The following is a 17,097-nucleotide window of genomic DNA, read 5'->3' on the forward strand; positions in this document are numbered from 1 at the left end:
CCTCCCTCCCTCCATTGCTACAAAGGAATCTCATTCTGTACAATGTTTAACATTAAGAGACAAATGAATTCCCAAACCACCTCACCTCAGTCCTGGTGCTGTACTAACAGTTTTCTCCCAGATTGAAACATTGTATCCTGCAAAAAAACATCCTTAAGCCCAAAGGTAAACAACTCAAAAGAACTTCAGGAAGTTCCTGAAGCTGATCAGACCCCTCCCTGTCAGAGTAAACAAACAAACAAACAAACAAAAAAAGCTTAGAGTCCCTCTGAAACTAAACAGAGCCAAGCTGCAAAGAAGATTATCAGGCCAGATCAGCTGCCTGGAAGAAGTTTAGAACAAATTAAGCATCTGGAAAGGACACTCTCCAATCTGTAAGCTACTGGGTTCTAAGTTCCCAGCTTTATGAGTTATCATACATGCTGGTATGGGCTTTGGTGATACAGCGGTCTTTGAGTCATTTCTGCTCCTACAAGTAAACCCTCACCTATACATTCCTATACATAAATAAATTTACCTAGTAAAATTCATTGGCTCACCAAATTGGACTTTGGTGGTGTCCACACTTTGTCTGTGCTTCCTGTCTGGAGTGAGTAGACATCGTATGTAGTGTGTAAGGTAAAAGATATGAGCCCACTTCCAGAACTCACCAATCCCTGAGCATCAAACCCCACCAGTCCCCACCCTAGAAACTTCGCCCCCCCCAAAAAAAAAAAACCTTTATAAAGCCTGACACCTGCCAAGTTCCCTGCTACATCACAGAGGCAGCCACCCACTTAAATCTTTCCCAATAAAGCTCTTGTGTGAGGTTTGCTGTGTGCTGTGACTTTGTGGTCTTCCTTGGCTTCCAACTGCCAGGATACCTTTACCCTTCAGAGCTGCAACACATGGAAGGGGGAACCTTCCTCCTCAGAGCAGTAACCCTTCCTCTGGGAAAACCTTCCTCCTCAGAGCTGTAACACTTATGTAGTGTCTTCTCAGGAAAAGTTTTGCAAACAACATCTGGGTACCCCAGAGAGCAGCAGGGTCAGAAAATCCAGCTCAGGTGCCACCATCATCTCATTCCATCCCCACTGGGACTCTTTAATAGTTTTCTCAACTATAGAATAACCTATAGAACTTGCTATCTTTAACTGAGTGTGGTGGTTCTAGCCCATAATCCCAGCATTTGAAAGACTGAAGCATGAACATAAACACAGATTCAAGACAACCTAAGCTATATAGAATTCCAGGACAGCCTAAGATATAGAATAAGACCTCAAAAACATAGTTAGATGATAGATAGACAGATAGATAGATAGATAGACAGACAGATAGACAGATGGATAAATGTTACATCTCCCTGTGGTCCCTCAAATCCTGGCCTACACCATGGGTATTTGACAAAATACCCAGGATGTAGAACAATCTCCATAACTGATCAAGAAGGAAACAGAGTTCTTGGCTGCAAAGTTCTTACCAGCCTCCAGGACTGTCATGCCCCGGAATATCCTCCAGACCTCTCCCATTGTCTTCCCTAAGACTCTGGCCACACCCTGTGGAATCACAGGAAAGGTCACTAGAACCCTTTGTTAGTTTACCACACACAGAAACTGCTTGCCCTCCCTAGACATTCCTCTCCAGCATGTTGTTCCAATCAGAGCCTCACTAGGTGACAACAAGGCTATAGGGCTGGTATCTAGAGCTCTGTTCTCCAGTGGTTAGGGGATGGAGGATTGGAACCTGAGGGCCAGAGAGCCGAGACTGCAGTGGAATAAAGCAGGTATTATGTCATTAGAGGCCCTGGGTTCAGGCTCTCCACCTGGCCATCTTCCTTAAGCTTGTCCCTACAGGAAGCCACAAAAGCAGTATAGGAAGGACTCCTACCCTGAATCAACAACTATTTGATGAGCTATATTAAACACACATTAATCAATAAATCTCAGGCAATCAGTTCACCCAGACTAAAGAACCACAAACAGACACAAGACTGGGGTACTAAGGGCAGGTGCTAATCGTGCTCTGTCACAGAATCCCAGCCCTTGTTGGTCTGTCATCTTCACACGTCATTGAAAATCCATTAAAACAACCGCTGGGCTATTAGCCCTAACTTTGAGCCAGAGCCTCCCTCGGGCACTGTTATGTGGCTGCAGCCCCTTTATTAATACTTAGTGTAATTGCTTTCGAGGCGGATAATTGTGACAACGAAGCTTAAATCCAGAAGGGGAGCTGGAGGATGGAATGATTGCATCTTATGTTTAATATGCATGGGACTCATCTTCCTTGGGTAAGACAGCATTTCAAACACTTTCTAAACAGGGTAGGTTACTCAGTGCAAAAAGAATTCACCATTATATTTCTTAAGCTGTGATGTTGGAGAGAGGTAAAAACTATTTGATTTACAACATTTCCATCCACCAACATCTTTTCCATGTTATGACTTGAGCATAAATGTCACATAGTACTTGAAAACCAAAATGCAGTTCTAATCAGCGCCCTAGTGACTACAGCCCACGGAGCTGAAGATCTGTATTCATAAACAGTGCCCGTAAGTCATGTCTTAAGACTTTGAAGTTGCGGCCCCAAAGCCTATGATAGGACTGTGACCAGCCAGGACATACAGAGCAAGCGGATGAACCAAGAGAGACGCTCATTAGAGGTCAGAGGACCCTGAAATTAGACTGCAGTGCGGACCGCTGCAAGCCCATGCTCCTCACAAGGTATAATACAAAGGGAAGACTCCGGCTTCCAAAATAAAGACTCTTCTCCCCGAGTATGGATCCTAGCCCCACACTGTGAAACACGCTAGCCCAACCCAGAGCTTGGCGGAGAGGCTGGGGTTCCTAAAGGCTTTGCCCTATAGCAGTGGCTTCTGTTGCTCTGAACTTAAAAGGAAAGTGAAACCACCTTCTGAAGTCAGGAGGGGACACAGTCGGGATACTTAGTCAAGTGGTAATTTGTTTTTTATTGCTACAAGCTGGATTTTTCCAATGGCTCAATCTTGGGGTTGTTTTGAGAGCAAATTAAAGGTCACCCCACCTTGGACTCACATCACTCGCTTTCACTGCTTTTTTAAGCGGAGAGGAGCACACGGGTGACATGCTGAGAACCGCTCGGTAGCTGACACACAGGCGTCTGTCCCATTTGCGAGCATCAGTTGTCTAAGCAGAAAGAAAGAGCCACCTACCACGGCAGCTGCCAGGAGCCAGTGGGTATCAAAGGCAGGGAGACACGACCCGGAAAAGGATCACATCTGTGCTGCTTCCGGAACAAAAACCCTCAATAATAAGCTACCATCTGCTGGGACCATCACCTCCGAGAAGAACGGAAACAGTGACTGTAACTAAGTCAGAAGGACCATCTCATCACTTCCTCGAAAAGACAGCCAATAATCTTACGCTGAAGTTACACATTAAAACCTTGTTCATATTTCTCTTATGTTAATTGCTCTTGTGTTAAATTTGCACGGTAAAAGCACTGTTTATACTTCTCTTAGCTTGCTATAGACTGGTGAAACTGTCCCACGTGGATGTACATTTATCAACGCAATAGCAAGAACTAAGTCTCTAAATGCCGCCTGTGTTTGCCTGCACCACCCAGTGCGACAGCCCCAAGATGGGCTCTGCTAGTGGGTACATGCAGTGTGGCCAGACCCAACGGAGATGTCCTGTGAATGTTGAATTCACCATGCCAGAGTTCAGAACCTCAGGATCAGTCAGGGCTGGGAGTGTAGCCCCGATGTTAGAGAGCTTGTCTAACGCACACAAAACCCTGGTTCAGTTCCAACACCGTAAAGCAGACATGGTGGTGTGAACCTGCAATCAGGAGGTGGAGGCAGGGGATCAGTAGTATAAGGCCATCCTTGAATACGTGCCAAGTTCCAGGCCAACTCGTGATACACAAAACAAACAAAAAAGGCTGGGTGGTGGTGGTGCGCACCTTTAATCCTTTGAGAGGCAGAAACAGGCAGATCTCTACAAGTTCGAGGCCAGCCTGGTCTACACAGTGACTTCCAGGACAGCCAAGGCTACACAGAGAAACCCTGTCTCCAAAAACCAGAAGAGAGAAAGAAATGAAGGAAAACAGGAAGGAAACCGTACCAGAAGAAAATGCATGTTTCATTATTTTTATATTAATTACTGGTTAATGTTGAAATGATAATATTTTAGGCGATTTGCGTCCAGGAAAATATGGCACTTAACATTTATTTGTGTGGCCTGAGAATCTTGTTACTCAGTGGTGGTACTCCACAGAGAGTCAGCATCGGAGCTTCCGGTTCTGTAAGTATACATGTTATGTTATACATTTGTCACTGGAATACCAAATAGATGGGGTACAATATATGTTTTTACACAGGGACAATGAGAACCTTAACGTTTGCTGAGAGTGGCCTTCAGAGTCACTGTTCCATCCCGTGGGTAGACCTGACATTCCTTGTGACCACTAGAGGGCAGTGATGTATATAAAATGTGACTTCATCCATTGTGGAGCCCTGGCCCCATGCAGAGCTGTCACCAACTAATTATTAAAGTCCAGTCTTCTGCTCTCCCACTTACGTGCCACATGGCTGGGGAGAGAAAGATCACAGGGACGGAGTGGAGCCAGGGCTGTCCCTTAAACTGTGAGGCTCAGAGGAAGGAGGTGCTGTGAAAGAAAGCGAATGTTCAAAGGCAGATGCACAGAGAGCCCCGGGCTGTAGAATCAGGTTTGCCTTCCCCTGAGTGGCCACTAACAAGATGCACGGCCCGAAGCAAATCCCTCGGCCTCTGTTTCCTGCGCCCCGATCCCCCAGAGTGAGGAGGAGGAACAAGGTGAACCTCCACAGAGCCCGACACCACTGTCCAAGAGTAAAGCCCTAAGGCCCTGTTATAATAGGTTTGATGGTCGTCTAAATGAGTTCTAATTACAGGACTTCCAGGCACAGTAGTATTTACTGTAAGTTGATGATTCAAGGGCCCCTCCAAACACTTAGCAGTAATAGACAAAAATAGAAAAAGTTTAAAGTTTGAAAGCCAAAGCTGGGGAGACGGTTCAGGTAGTAAAGTCTGAGTTCAGTTAGTAAGCATGCTGTGAGGACCTGGGTTTGGATCCCTGCCGCTCACCTAAGAAAGATGGGCACAGTTGTTGGAGTCTAATCCCAGCTCGGGTGGGGAGCAGAGAGGCAGCTCCCTAAAGCTCCTTGTCAGTCGGCCTAGCTGAACCAGTGAGGTTCAGTGAGAGATCCGGTCTCAAAAAGAGGTAGAAAGTGTTGTAGCAAGACACCTGACATCAATATCTGTCCTGCACACACACACACTCTTACATACATATACACTCACACACACACTCATACCCACTCTCACACATACATGCACACACTCACATATGCATACACACACCCTACAATCACATATCTACACATTCACATACACTCAGACTCACACACACTCTATATACACACACCACACATACACTCACACACAGGAGTTGTGGAGGATCGTGTGCCAATTAGTAATGAGTGTTATGAAAAAAAGGCAGGCTCTTTAAAGATACAAAGGAATAGCTAACAATCATTGATAAAAGCATGGGTCATGAAACAATACATAGCCCAAGTAAAAGAAAAAAAAAACAGTGAAAGGAAAATGTGTGCATTAAAATACATCAGTTGAGTAGTCATACATAAACCCCAGAGAATCATGGTGGAACAAAGAACACTAATGAGATGGCATAATGGTACCAAAGAAATCACCCAGGGATTTTTTTAAAGATTTATTTATTATGTAGACAATGCCCTGCCTGCATGTACACCTGAACTCCAGAAGAGGGCACCAAATCTCACCATAGACGGTTGTGAGCCACTATGTGGTTGCTGGGAATTGAACTCAGGACCTCTGGAAGAGCAGCCAGTGCTCTCAACCTCTGAGCCATCTCTGCAGTCCCAGGAAAGGCATTTTTAATATGAAAACACAGTACTCTCCACTGAAGGTCCTGGGCAAGGCAGGAGGAGCTGCTCACAGAGGCGAAGGCAGAGGGGACGAAGATGCACCTGTGTGACCCGAGATGGCCCACAGTGTGGTGGGCGTGCACAACTGCAAGATCCCAGGTCGCTGGAGGTCAACCAGGAAGAGCAGCCACCCACTCCTCCCGCTTCCTCCCCCTCAAATGACTCATGAAGATGCATGCCCACCCCAAAAGAACAGTATAGAGGAAGTGTACAGTACCCTCTCCAGGATTCCACGGACTGCGGGCAGGGATGGGGGTATCACCTCTGGAAGATTGTCAGCTCTGGGTGAAGGCGTGAGTCTGGAGTTCCCGTGATGGGGTTAACCTTCTGAGGAGAGACCAGAGTTCCCTCTGTCATTTGAAGTCGCGGGCAGAAAGCAGCTATCTGCAAGGCAGGAAGTGGGCCCTTAACCAGAGCCCACCCATACAGGTACCCGGAACTCAACCTCCAGCCTCCAGAAACTCTGAGGACAGCAGTCCAAGCTAAACAAGCGTATGATAGCCTGTGTCTGCACTAGAGACACTGAGGCAGAAACAGGTGCACGTGGAATTTTCCTGACCCCAGAGAACAGGAAAAAGGGTCCAGTCCAGGTGCCAACAGCTGTCAGAGAGGAAATAGACAGCGTTGTAGCTCAGAAGCAGTTCCCATGGGCAATGACCCTCCCCCTGCTCACTCCCTCACCGAAGAGTAGACTGGCCTGGCCTCTGTTTCTGTACATCTGGAACACCTGCTCAGCTCTTAATAGCAGCATTTACAGGAACCACGTTCTTGGACTGCCAAGCCCCGCTCTGCCCTGCAATCTTCCAGGGTGCTTTCAAATATGCTCTCCCCCTCGGACTCCAGTTCAGTTGGCCTTAGTTGTTGCCTGGGCGAGGGCGTTGTTTAGAACTCCCTTTTAATCACGGCTGGGAACTACTGGCCTAGAACTTGGTAAGACAAAGAAAACCTTCCTCACTACCCAAAGGGCTGGATCTTGGCTGAGGACTGGCGGGGCCCCTACACAGCCCGGGAAGTACCTTGGTAAACCTCAGAGGCCTCAGTTAGAATGGCTGTGGGCACCACTTTCCCTTTCCTCAAAGGAAAAGCTCCTCTCTAAAATCGTAAAAGAGGAAGCTCGGGGTGCTTGTCAGCAAAAAAGCAAACCCCTTGCTTGGAGGCAAGCTTGCTCTTCCTCTGACACTGACAACAGGAAAGGCCAGCAGACAGCGAGATCCCTCACTTACCTGTGTGTGGGAATGACCTGCGTGTAGGTCCGCCCTCAGATCCTGTTCCCCGGGGCCTAGAAAGCCCTCTTCCCCACCGATTGTCCCCTTTGCCCCTGCTTCTCAGCCCCTGTTTCCTAACTCTTCCTGTCCTTCCTTGGCCTCATCATGACTGATGATCCCAGGCTTCTCCCCATAACCCATCCCTGCCCCTCAGCCTCCCCAGTCCCTGCTGGGTTCTGTGTCCTAGCGACGCATTTCCCTCAGGCTGCTATGCATGCAAACACCTGAGTCCTCGCCCCCTCTCCCCAGACCTCCTCATGGAAGATCGAATTGTCTCCCCGAGCCACCATGTGTTGGCTGAATCATCTTCCTGTGTTCGTGACTCCCAGTCGCTTGTTACATAAAGCCCAGCCTCCTCGGCAGAAGCTTCAGAACTCCCTGTAGCCTTACCTCACCCCTTCTCTCCCCACCGCAGTGGCCCCAGAGCTGGGCTCTCTACCCCACACAAGCTATGAACCCGCACACTTGCTCCCCTGTGGCGGCTAGCTTCAAACTTAAAATTTGACCCCAGCCTACTTCTTACCATCCCGTCTATGCCCCACCCCCCGCCATGTCCTCCCTGCAGCAGCACCACCCACCCTCGCCATCTAAGTCCTCAGAGCTCCTAGAGAGTGTGGGAAATTTTCAGTCTGTCTTCTTTGCTCTTCCCTGCTCATCCAGCCTGGGGTCCTAGTAAAAAGCAGAAACTTGAGGTGACCCTATTTCTTGTCACTGTGCCCAGTATGTAGCAGGTGCCAACCCTGCTCCTGGGTGCAACCCAGAGGCCTAAGGCTTTGGGTAGTGGAGTGGGCAGACAGCTGTGACCACACAGAGGTGGATGACAGCTGCCCTGGAGGCAGAGACACCCAGAAGAAAGGTGACTTATGCTGGACACCATAGCTCAGCCTCACTTTTTAGCTTCCAGCTTCCAGCACACTCACTCTCATGCTATGGGTCAGGAAGCCACGTCTTTGATTGAGCTGAACCGGCAGGCAGCCTGGATCTACACAGCCACATGGCCTTCCCTTCTGTTTGGCTGCAGGGAGAGAACAGCCTGGCAAGAACAACTGGGGAGAGTGTATTTGAGCTCACAGTTCCAGGTACATCACGGCAGGGACATGAAGGAGGCCGGAGCTCGAAGGGCCGGTCACATTGCATCACGTTCTCCTTTTCATACAGTCCGGGATCCCAGTCTGGGATCCCAGACGAAAACCTGACGTGACTCACGGAGGGCAGAAACACCCACCTCAACTAACAACCTGACAGAAAGATGCCCCACGGCATATGCCCAGGGCCAGTCTCCTTGCTGATTCTTATCTCAAAAGCTGAGCTTTGAAATGAACCATCCTTCACAGGGACTGTGCTAATTCAGCAGCCAGACCTGAGGCCACACTCTTGCATAAGGAGCCCCAGCCAGGGAGCCACTGGGATCCGGCCAAGTCTCTTCACCCTCACCGCAGAGCACAGCACGAGCATCTTGATTGAACATCCACAGGAAAGGGCTACAGCCAAAGTCACATGAAGTCCTCCCTGGATCGCTGTTAGCACACAGGCAATTCTGCTGGCCACACTCGGGGACACAGTGATGTCTTATGTCATCCAGGTGCACCAGGAGGTGACTGCAGTCCATAAAAAAGATGGCCTCCACCCCTAGCTCTCTCTCTCTCTCTCTCTCTCTCTCTTTCTCTCTCTCTCTCTCCCTCTGTTACTGCTGTTTCCCTTTCTGTGTGTGTGTTCCAGCTTCTGTTATTGCTGTTTCCCTCTTTCTCTATCTCCCTGGCCCCCCTCCCTCTGCCCTCGTAGTTCACTTACTATTCCTACCCCTTCCCCAGGCCCACTCCTCCCTTCCCACAATAAACCTCCTTTAAACCAGGTCTGTTGCATGGCATAATTTCTCAAGGGGGTACAGCTTGGCATGGGCCCGCCATGGAGCCACCCTGCCACCGCGTCGTCTTTGTATATCATAACAATCCCACCTTCCGTTTTGGAGGACTGTCCAGTGCTCCCAATCAATGCCAGCCCCCACCCATTCTTGCTCAAAAGCCCTCAGGATCCGCCCCCAGCAAGCCTCATCTCACTCCGCTCATCTGGAGCACAAGGACTGGAGGAGCCCTGCTCAGGGCCCTAAGTGACAATAGAACGGACATCTGGAAGATGGCTGCCTGCCATGCTGTGGTTGCAGAGGGGACTGTGACGTGGCTGGGAGGCTGTGTAGTTGCTTCTGGTGCTCATGGGATTGTACGTGGTGGTTGAGGCAGTTACAGAATCAGCTCGGTTGTGATTGTCTGGTGTGTGTGTGTGTGTGTGTGTGTGTGTGTGTGTGTGTGTGTGTGTGTGAAGGGGTGTGTGGTCCTTGGAACTGGCATGGTTACAGAGTGAGGGCGGAGGTGGCGGCCACTCTGACTCCTTCTTTTATCACAGCTCTGACACCTGACACCAACTCATCACAAAGTGGCGCCAGGCTGTGCCCAGGCAAGCAAGGGAAGGGAAGGGCAGAGAGGAGAGCTTGTTTCTGGTGAGTCTGTGGGGGAGGGAAGCACGCAGGCTCCCAGGCCCTGCCTCCTCTTTGCTGCCGGTGAGGACTCCAGCACAGCAGGTGGGCCTCTTGGCTGGAACCTGAACCAAAAGTGAGTGTTTCAAAAACCCTGGAGGTCTCCACGCAGCAGCACGGCCCCTGCTGCCAGGAAACACTTTCCTAGGCAGAAACCCTTTACCTGAACCGCTGAAAACAGACGCTGGCCCAGCCACAGCCCTGAGCGGGACAGAGCAAGCCCTCAGTGTGGCACATAGCCCTCTGTGTCTGGGGCCAGTGGGAGACACGTAATGCTTCTTGAGTCTGAAGAAAAGTCTAACACAACGTTCAGAAGCTATGGGAAGTGAATGGGAGAGGATGTTTCATTTCATTGTGGTTTTGTTTGCTTGTTTGGGCTGTGTGTGTGTGTATATATATATATATATGTATATGTGTGTGTGTGTGTGTGTGTGTGTGTGTGTGTTTTGACTGTTAGACCGTGTTTTAATACCCTTATTGTCGTGTCTCCGGAGGCTGAGATGGGAGGGTTGAAAGTTGAAATTCAGTCTGGGCTACCAAGTAATAATTCAAAGCCAGTCTGGACTGTGTAACAAGATCCTGTCTCAATCTACCTGAAAATGAACAAAAATCTAGTCTGAGTTCCAGGGCTGAGGGGCTGAGGAAGTGATGCCATCTTCCCCAGCCACACGACCCATGCATGGTCTCCTGGGATGGTAGGAGGAGCTGCAGAAGATGCCCAGCACACGCTGCCTCATGGTGCCTCGGCCTCCAGCATGCTGGATTACAGACTTACACCACCGCTCCTGGCTCCCAGGCTGGACCCTCACAGCTGCCTCAGGGACCTGCCTCCTCTTCCACACACCCCTGTCCTCTGGATTCTGCCAATCATGTATGTGTCACCTTAAATTATAAAAAGTGTGATCCAATAGGGAAATGCAACTCCATCCCTACCCCCGTTCTTTTCCCTGAAGCTCCCAGAGAAAGTTCGCGTGAGCCCTGCTTTCCCTCGCTGTCACAAAGACCTGGGCGGAACAAAGGGATCTATTTTCAGCTCACCGTCTCAGAGGTTTCAGACCTATTGTGACAGAAGAGCATGGGGATCAAAGCTTCTCATCTCTTAGTAGCAGGAAACAGAGGTGGGGGAGAGAGAGGGAGAGGGAGACTGTACTCTCAGGCTCTCTCCTTTCCCCCTTTTATTCCACCAGGGCCTCCAGCCCGTGAAGGATGCTGCTCACACCCTTCTTAGTAATCCTTCCTGGAAACACCCTCACAGACGCATTCACTTTTCAGGACAAACAAGTTGACAACGAGGAGCAATCATCATAAATACGCAGGCAGATAAGCACCCACTTGTTAATGTTCTACTGTCCCTCGAGCAGACTGACTGAGTTCAAGATCCAGCCCTGCAACTCACCAGGAAGAATGTGACAGATGACCTGCCCATGCTTGTCCCCTCACCGGGAGGCCAGGACAGGATCTCGGGACCTATGTGACAAATGGATGACGTGTAATAATACACATTAACTCTCGCTGCGATGCATGCTCTTTTCTTTCCAGTCTGCAAGAACAGTGCCTCTTACTCACAGTTCTGAGTCTTGTCTTCTTACCTGAAAGAATTTCTGGAAGCTGATTCCCATGTCAGCACAGAAAACACTCCAGTTTCTTTCAGGGCTTCCATTGCCTCAGCATACTGCACTGGCTTAGCCAGGCATATCCTGATTCCTACTATTATTGATAGCAGTACTAATGTGCATGAGGGTGGCTATGTGCATGCCCCAGCAACGTTAACGGGTCATTTCTGTCCTTCTGTCCATGGGTCTCTCTTGTTTCTTCCATACCATGGACTCCAGGTAAGGTGGCCTGCGAGTTTCTGGGTGATTCTCCAGCCTCTGCCTCCCACTTCCCTGTGGAGGTGCCTGTCCCTCAACCCAGCTTCCACACATGGGTTCTGGGGATCAAACTGAGACTGCCAAGGCTTTACAGCAAGGGCTTCTACCCTCTGAGCCAACACCCCAGCCTCAGCAGGCCTGTTTTAAAGGCCATTTAGGTGGTTCCCTGTTTTACTCTTTTAAGTAATGCCACAATGAATAACTTTGCTCAGATTGTATTTTCTCCAAAGTGATTAGAATAAGGTCCTAACAACAGAGTGTCAAGCATCAGGCACCTGCATCTATTATTACATGTGTGTCCATATAAGACAACCAGAGAGCCCGGCATGGTGAACCCAGCACTCAGGAAGCAGAGGCAGACAGATCTCTGTGAGTTCGAGGCCAGCCTGGTCTACAAAGTGAGTTCCAGAACAGCCAGAGCTACACAGAGAAACTTTGTCTGAAAAAAACAAAAAGGGAAAAAAAATCTTATTTAATGCCCCAGCACCATTTATGATTAACACAAGATCTTCAATTCACTACACCTTCAACAGAACCCAGGCATTAGGTTTTTGTTGTTATTTTGTTGGTTGGTTTTTGTTTGGTTGGTTTTTTGTCAGTTTGGTAATTAAAAACTGGTAAGTGCTATCTATCTAGTTTTATTTTACAGGTTTTATTATCAGTAATATGAGAAGCTTTTTATGTTTCTACACTTTGCTTACAACCTCTATTTGTTTATTTTGCCCATATATATATATATATATATATATATATATTTTTTTTTTTTTTTTTTTTTTTAATCATAGAGTAAGTCTTTCTTCTTACCAGTTAGTGGAAGGTCTTTATTGTCATATTTTCTCCTGGCTTGACATTACTTTTTTAAATCTGTTTTTGTTAGTTTTTCCACATATAATGTGCGATGTGACCAAAGTTGTTAATTTTTTTTCTTTATGGCTTGTTAGTGTCATGCTTTGAAGTTTCTTCCCCATTCCTGTGCTTATCCGTGCTTATTCACAAACCTTCCACAGTTCCTTCCAGCATTTTTAAAAATTTAAATCACTGGATCCTCCTGGTGGAGACCCTGATACAAGAAGCAAAGTATGGATCCAACTTAATGTTTTCCAGATGGCCACCCCCCCCATCTCAACACTATTTATTGAATAATGCATATTTTCTCTCAATGGTTTGAAATGCCATTATTATCATAAGCCAGATTCCCAATAAGTTTTTATCTATTTCTGGACTTCCTGATTTGTTTCAAGTCCAAGACGCCCCACATTATTTTAATTATTGTAGTCTTGTGTTGGGGAGACACCCGCTGGGCCATAGGACGAGCGGTAGAAGAGGCGAAGAAGGAAACTTGAGACAGTGCCATCTTTTCGGCACTTCGTCAAGACCTCCAGCGACCGACCTTGTGGTTTACTTTTCTTTCACATTTAGAAATAATAGAAGGGGAGGCTGACTGAGAGCGAAGGCTTCCACAGCTGATGACCATCCTCTGTCCTGCCTGAGGGAGGTGGACAGTCTCCATTCTTGACTGCCTGAAGTGTCTGCCATGAGGAGAAGTGAGGTGCTAGCAGAGGAGGCCATCCTACGCCTCCAGAAAGTGCTATCTCACCTTCAGGAAATACAGGAATTAATTGGGATTGCAGAGGAACAGCAATTACAAAGAACCGAGATTGCAAAGAAGCTTATCAAGGATCTTCTGGATAGGGTGATTGCTGAAGAGGAGAGCCTGAGGGAAAGGCTTGTCAAAAGCATATCCATCTGTCAGAAAGAGCAGAGGACCCCATGCAGTGAGTTACAAGTGAAGCCATCAGAAACAACTGTCTTGCAACCAGAAAAAAAGATTTGCACACTCACGTAAATTTGATGAGAAAGCAGAAAAAGGAGAGGAAGCAGGAACAATTTGTCAACCTAAGAAACGAATCATATTGTGTATGGAAGAATTAGAACACACTCCAGATACAAGCTTTGAAAGAGATGCAGTGTGTGAAGATGAAAGCGCCTTTTGTTTATCACGGGAGAATATTGCAACACTACAGAAGTTGCTACAGCAGCTGGAAGTGAAAAAAAAAATCACAAAAGGAAGCAGAGTGTGAGGCACTCCTGGCTCAAACCAGACTTCTGGGATAGGTTACAGATACCTGAAGAAGAAAGAGAACCCGTGGCTGCAGTTATGACTGGGTCAAAAGCCAAAATCAGGAATGTGCTGCAATTAGAAGTGGATCACTTAGAAGAATTAGGAGAACTTAAAGTGCAAAATGAAAAGCATGTGATTGAGACGATTAGAGGGAGCTGGCTCAGTTCTGGGACCAGGGATTTTATAGCCAGGGACAGAGGCAGGCTTTTGCCCCTTACTGCTGTGAGGACGACACAGAAAACCTGCTCCATCTTCATGACACCGAGATTATACGGTTAAGAAGCTTCTACGAAGCTCACAGGGAACTGTTTGAAGATGTCCAGAAACGGGGAGAGAACTGAGAACTTTTCCTAGAGTTTGAGAGAAAAGCTTTGGATCCAAGTTGGTTTACAGAAAGGGAAATCTTTTTTTTTTTCTTTCTTTTTAATTTTTTTTCCTTTTATTTACTTTCTTTTTCTTTTTTTTTATTTTTCTTTATTAATTACACTTTACTCACTTTGTATCCCCCCAGTGGTTCCCTCCCTCCTCCCATCCCAATCCCTCCTTTCCTCTACCCTCTGCCTGCATGCCCCTCCCCAAGTCCACTGATAGGGGAGGACTTCTTTTCCTTCCTTCTGATCCTAGTCAATTAGGTCTCATCAGGAGTGGCTGCATTGTCTTCTTCTGTGGCCTGGTAAGGCTGCTTCCCCCTCAGGGGGAGGAAATTAAAGAGCAGGCCAATCAGTTCATGTCATAGACAGTCCCTGTTCCTATTACAATGACTTGGATACTGAACTGCCATGGGCTACATCTGTGCAGGGGTCTTAGGTTATCTCCATGCATAGTCCTTGGTTGGAATAGCAGTCTTAGGAAAGACCCCTGCGCTCAGATTTTTTTGGTTCTGTTGCTCTTCTTACGGAGTTTCTGTCCTCTCCAGATCTTACTATTTCCCACTTCTTTCCTAAGATTTCCTGCACTTTGCCCAAAGGTTGCCCATAAGTCTCAGTATCTACATTGATAGTCTGCAGGGCAGAGATTTTCAGAGGTCCTCTGTGTCAGGTTCCTGACTTGTTCCCTCTTTTCTCCTTCTTCTGATGTCCAGCCTCTTTGCCTTTGTCCAGCCTCTTGAGCATTTTATCAAGAGTCCTCCCTCTTGATTAGTTTCTTTAGGTGTACACATTTTAGTAGGTTCCGCTTTCTCAGACAACTAGGAATAGCGCTTCCTCAAGATCCAGCTATACCACTCCTAGGCATATATCCAAAAGATTTTCAAGTTCACAATAAGGACATTTGCTCAACCATGTTTGTAGCAGCCTTATTTATAATAGCCAGAAGCTGGAAACAGCCCAGATGCCCCTCAGTGGAGGAATGGATGCACAAATTGTGGTATTATCTACACAATGGAATATTACTCAGCAATAAAAAAAAAAAGGAAATCATGAAATTTGCAGGTAAATGTTGGGATCTGAAAAAGATCATTATGAGTGAGCTATCCCAGAAGCAGAAAGATGCACACGGTATATACTCACTCATATAGACATATGATATAGGATAATCCTTTTATTTACTTTTTATTTATCACAGTTTATTCACTTTGTGTCCCAGCTGCAGCCCCTTACCTCGCGCCCTCCCCATCCCACCCTCCCTCCCTCTTCTCCTCCCATGCCCCTCCCCAGTCCATTGCTAGGGGAGATCCTCCACCTAGATGGGTAAATCTTCTAAAAGAAAAGAATGAAGCAAAGCTCCAGAAAATACTCCCTAAGCTGGAAGAGGAGTTGCACAGACTGAAAAGTGGGAACAAGAGAAATCCACAGCATTTGCAGTGACTGGAATGGAGTATGTTACAGAACAATGGCAATCGGTTGGAGAAGAAAAGAGCCAAGCAGGAAAGGCAACTGAAGAACAAGAGACAGACAGAGGCAGAGATGCCATATGGCAAGTGCTCCCTGGACACCTGGTGAGAGACGAGGATTGACTCCCAACGAGCCTGGCAAAGTACGCAAGATGAACCTACCACCGACGACCAGTGCTCCACCCCACAGCAGCATTTGGCCTGTCTGTGGTGGAACAGGGTGCTGTTCACCTGTGTCTCAACTACCTCCTTCTGGTGGCCAGTCAGCAGTCACATCTGTGTGTTCCTGGAAGAAAACACCTAGAGCTGCCTGGCTTAGGGCCAGCAAGGAGAGCATGGCGCTCAGTGACGGCATCCTGAGCGTGAGAACTTTCAAAGACTTCCAGATCGGGTGTTACTTCTCGAACCCTCAATTCACCCAACATCCAGCTAGCCAGCTGTGGCTTCCTGTGCCTACACTGGACTGACTTATACAAGGGGTGACTTTATAGTTTTTCATCAGTTTAGATATGTCTGAAACAACCTTGGGCAGGTTCTGTTACCTTGGGCTTAACTTCGACACGAGTGTCCCAGATGAAAAGCCTTCATCAGTAGTGAGTCCACAGAGACTTTTCAGTCAAGAGATACCTTAAAATCTAGTTATGACAGTTAAGTACAAATTTTAACACCTGGCACCTATATTTTTTTTTCTCTACCCCATCATGGTACTTAAAGATCTATCAGGGGTTTGTCTTATTTCACTACTATATCGAAAAATGAGAAAATGATTATGCCCAGCTTTGGGGTATAAGACATAAAGTAATTGTGGCTTGTAGACTTGAGATTAGCAATTAACATCTTTAATATATATGTATATACATATATGTGTATATATATGTGTGTATGTATATATGTATATACATATATGTGTAAGTATGTATATATATGTATACATATATACATATTTGTGTAGGGACATTTAATTAATGCTGTAGCTATGGTAACTTTAATCTTACCCAGGGGCCTGTCCTCTGTGCTACCCCAATGAGGATTTCCTGTGTTTCAGCATCTGAGATGGCTTGACCTGCTGCCAAAGAGTAGCAGTGACAGCTGTTTATGGAGTGCAGTCTCTTTGAGGTATGAGCGCATGAACACACATGCTTGTCTGACCAGTTTTTCTCCAGTCTCCCATCCCTGTGCTCACTATGCCTAGTTCTAATCCCTGTAGTTAAGAACTAGATGAGGAGGCTATCTGGGCGAGTTGGGCCCTTTCTGTCATGGACTGAGCAACTTTGCACATCTATAAAGAAGTTATTCCTGTAATCATGTCCATGATGAGGCTTTCTTTACCTACCTAGTCCATCACTACCCTTCCCAAAGCCACTTCTGTCAACACATTAAATTATTAAAAAAGAAAGAAAGAAAGAAAGAAAGAAAGAAAGAAAGAAAGAAAGAAAGAAAGAAAAGAAAGAAAGAGGGAAATAATAGAACTTGTGACTTCTGACCTATAAGAATGAATTCTACAGGCTACAAACAG

At 47.0% G+C, this 17,097-nt stretch overlaps 1 long non-coding RNA gene and 1 pseudogene across 1 annotated transcript; one reads left to right on the top strand and one right to left on the bottom strand.

Moving 5' to 3' along the window:
* Nucleotides 1–5,754: 5,754 nt before the first annotated feature.
* Nucleotides 5,755–7,502, bottom strand: LOC132646492 (uncharacterized). The gene is made up of 3 exons (XR_009584788.1): nt 7,186–7,502; nt 6,180–6,346; nt 5,755–6,004 (listed from the first exon to the last, which is right to left on the bottom strand). It is a non-coding gene; the product is annotated as an uncharacterized LOC132646492 (long non-coding RNA).
* A 5,580-nt stretch (nt 7,503–13,082) lies between these two features.
* Nucleotides 13,083–16,048, top strand: LOC110563229 (protein regulator of cytokinesis 1-like; annotated as a pseudogene).
* Nucleotides 16,049–17,097: the final 1,049 nt, after the last annotated feature.

The sequence above is a fragment of the Meriones unguiculatus genome, chromosome 11, assembly GCF_030254825.1.
Source record: "Meriones unguiculatus strain TT.TT164.6M chromosome 11, Bangor_MerUng_6.1, whole genome shotgun sequence".
NCBI classification, from domain to species: Eukaryota; Metazoa; Chordata; class Mammalia; order Rodentia; family Muridae; genus Meriones; species Meriones unguiculatus.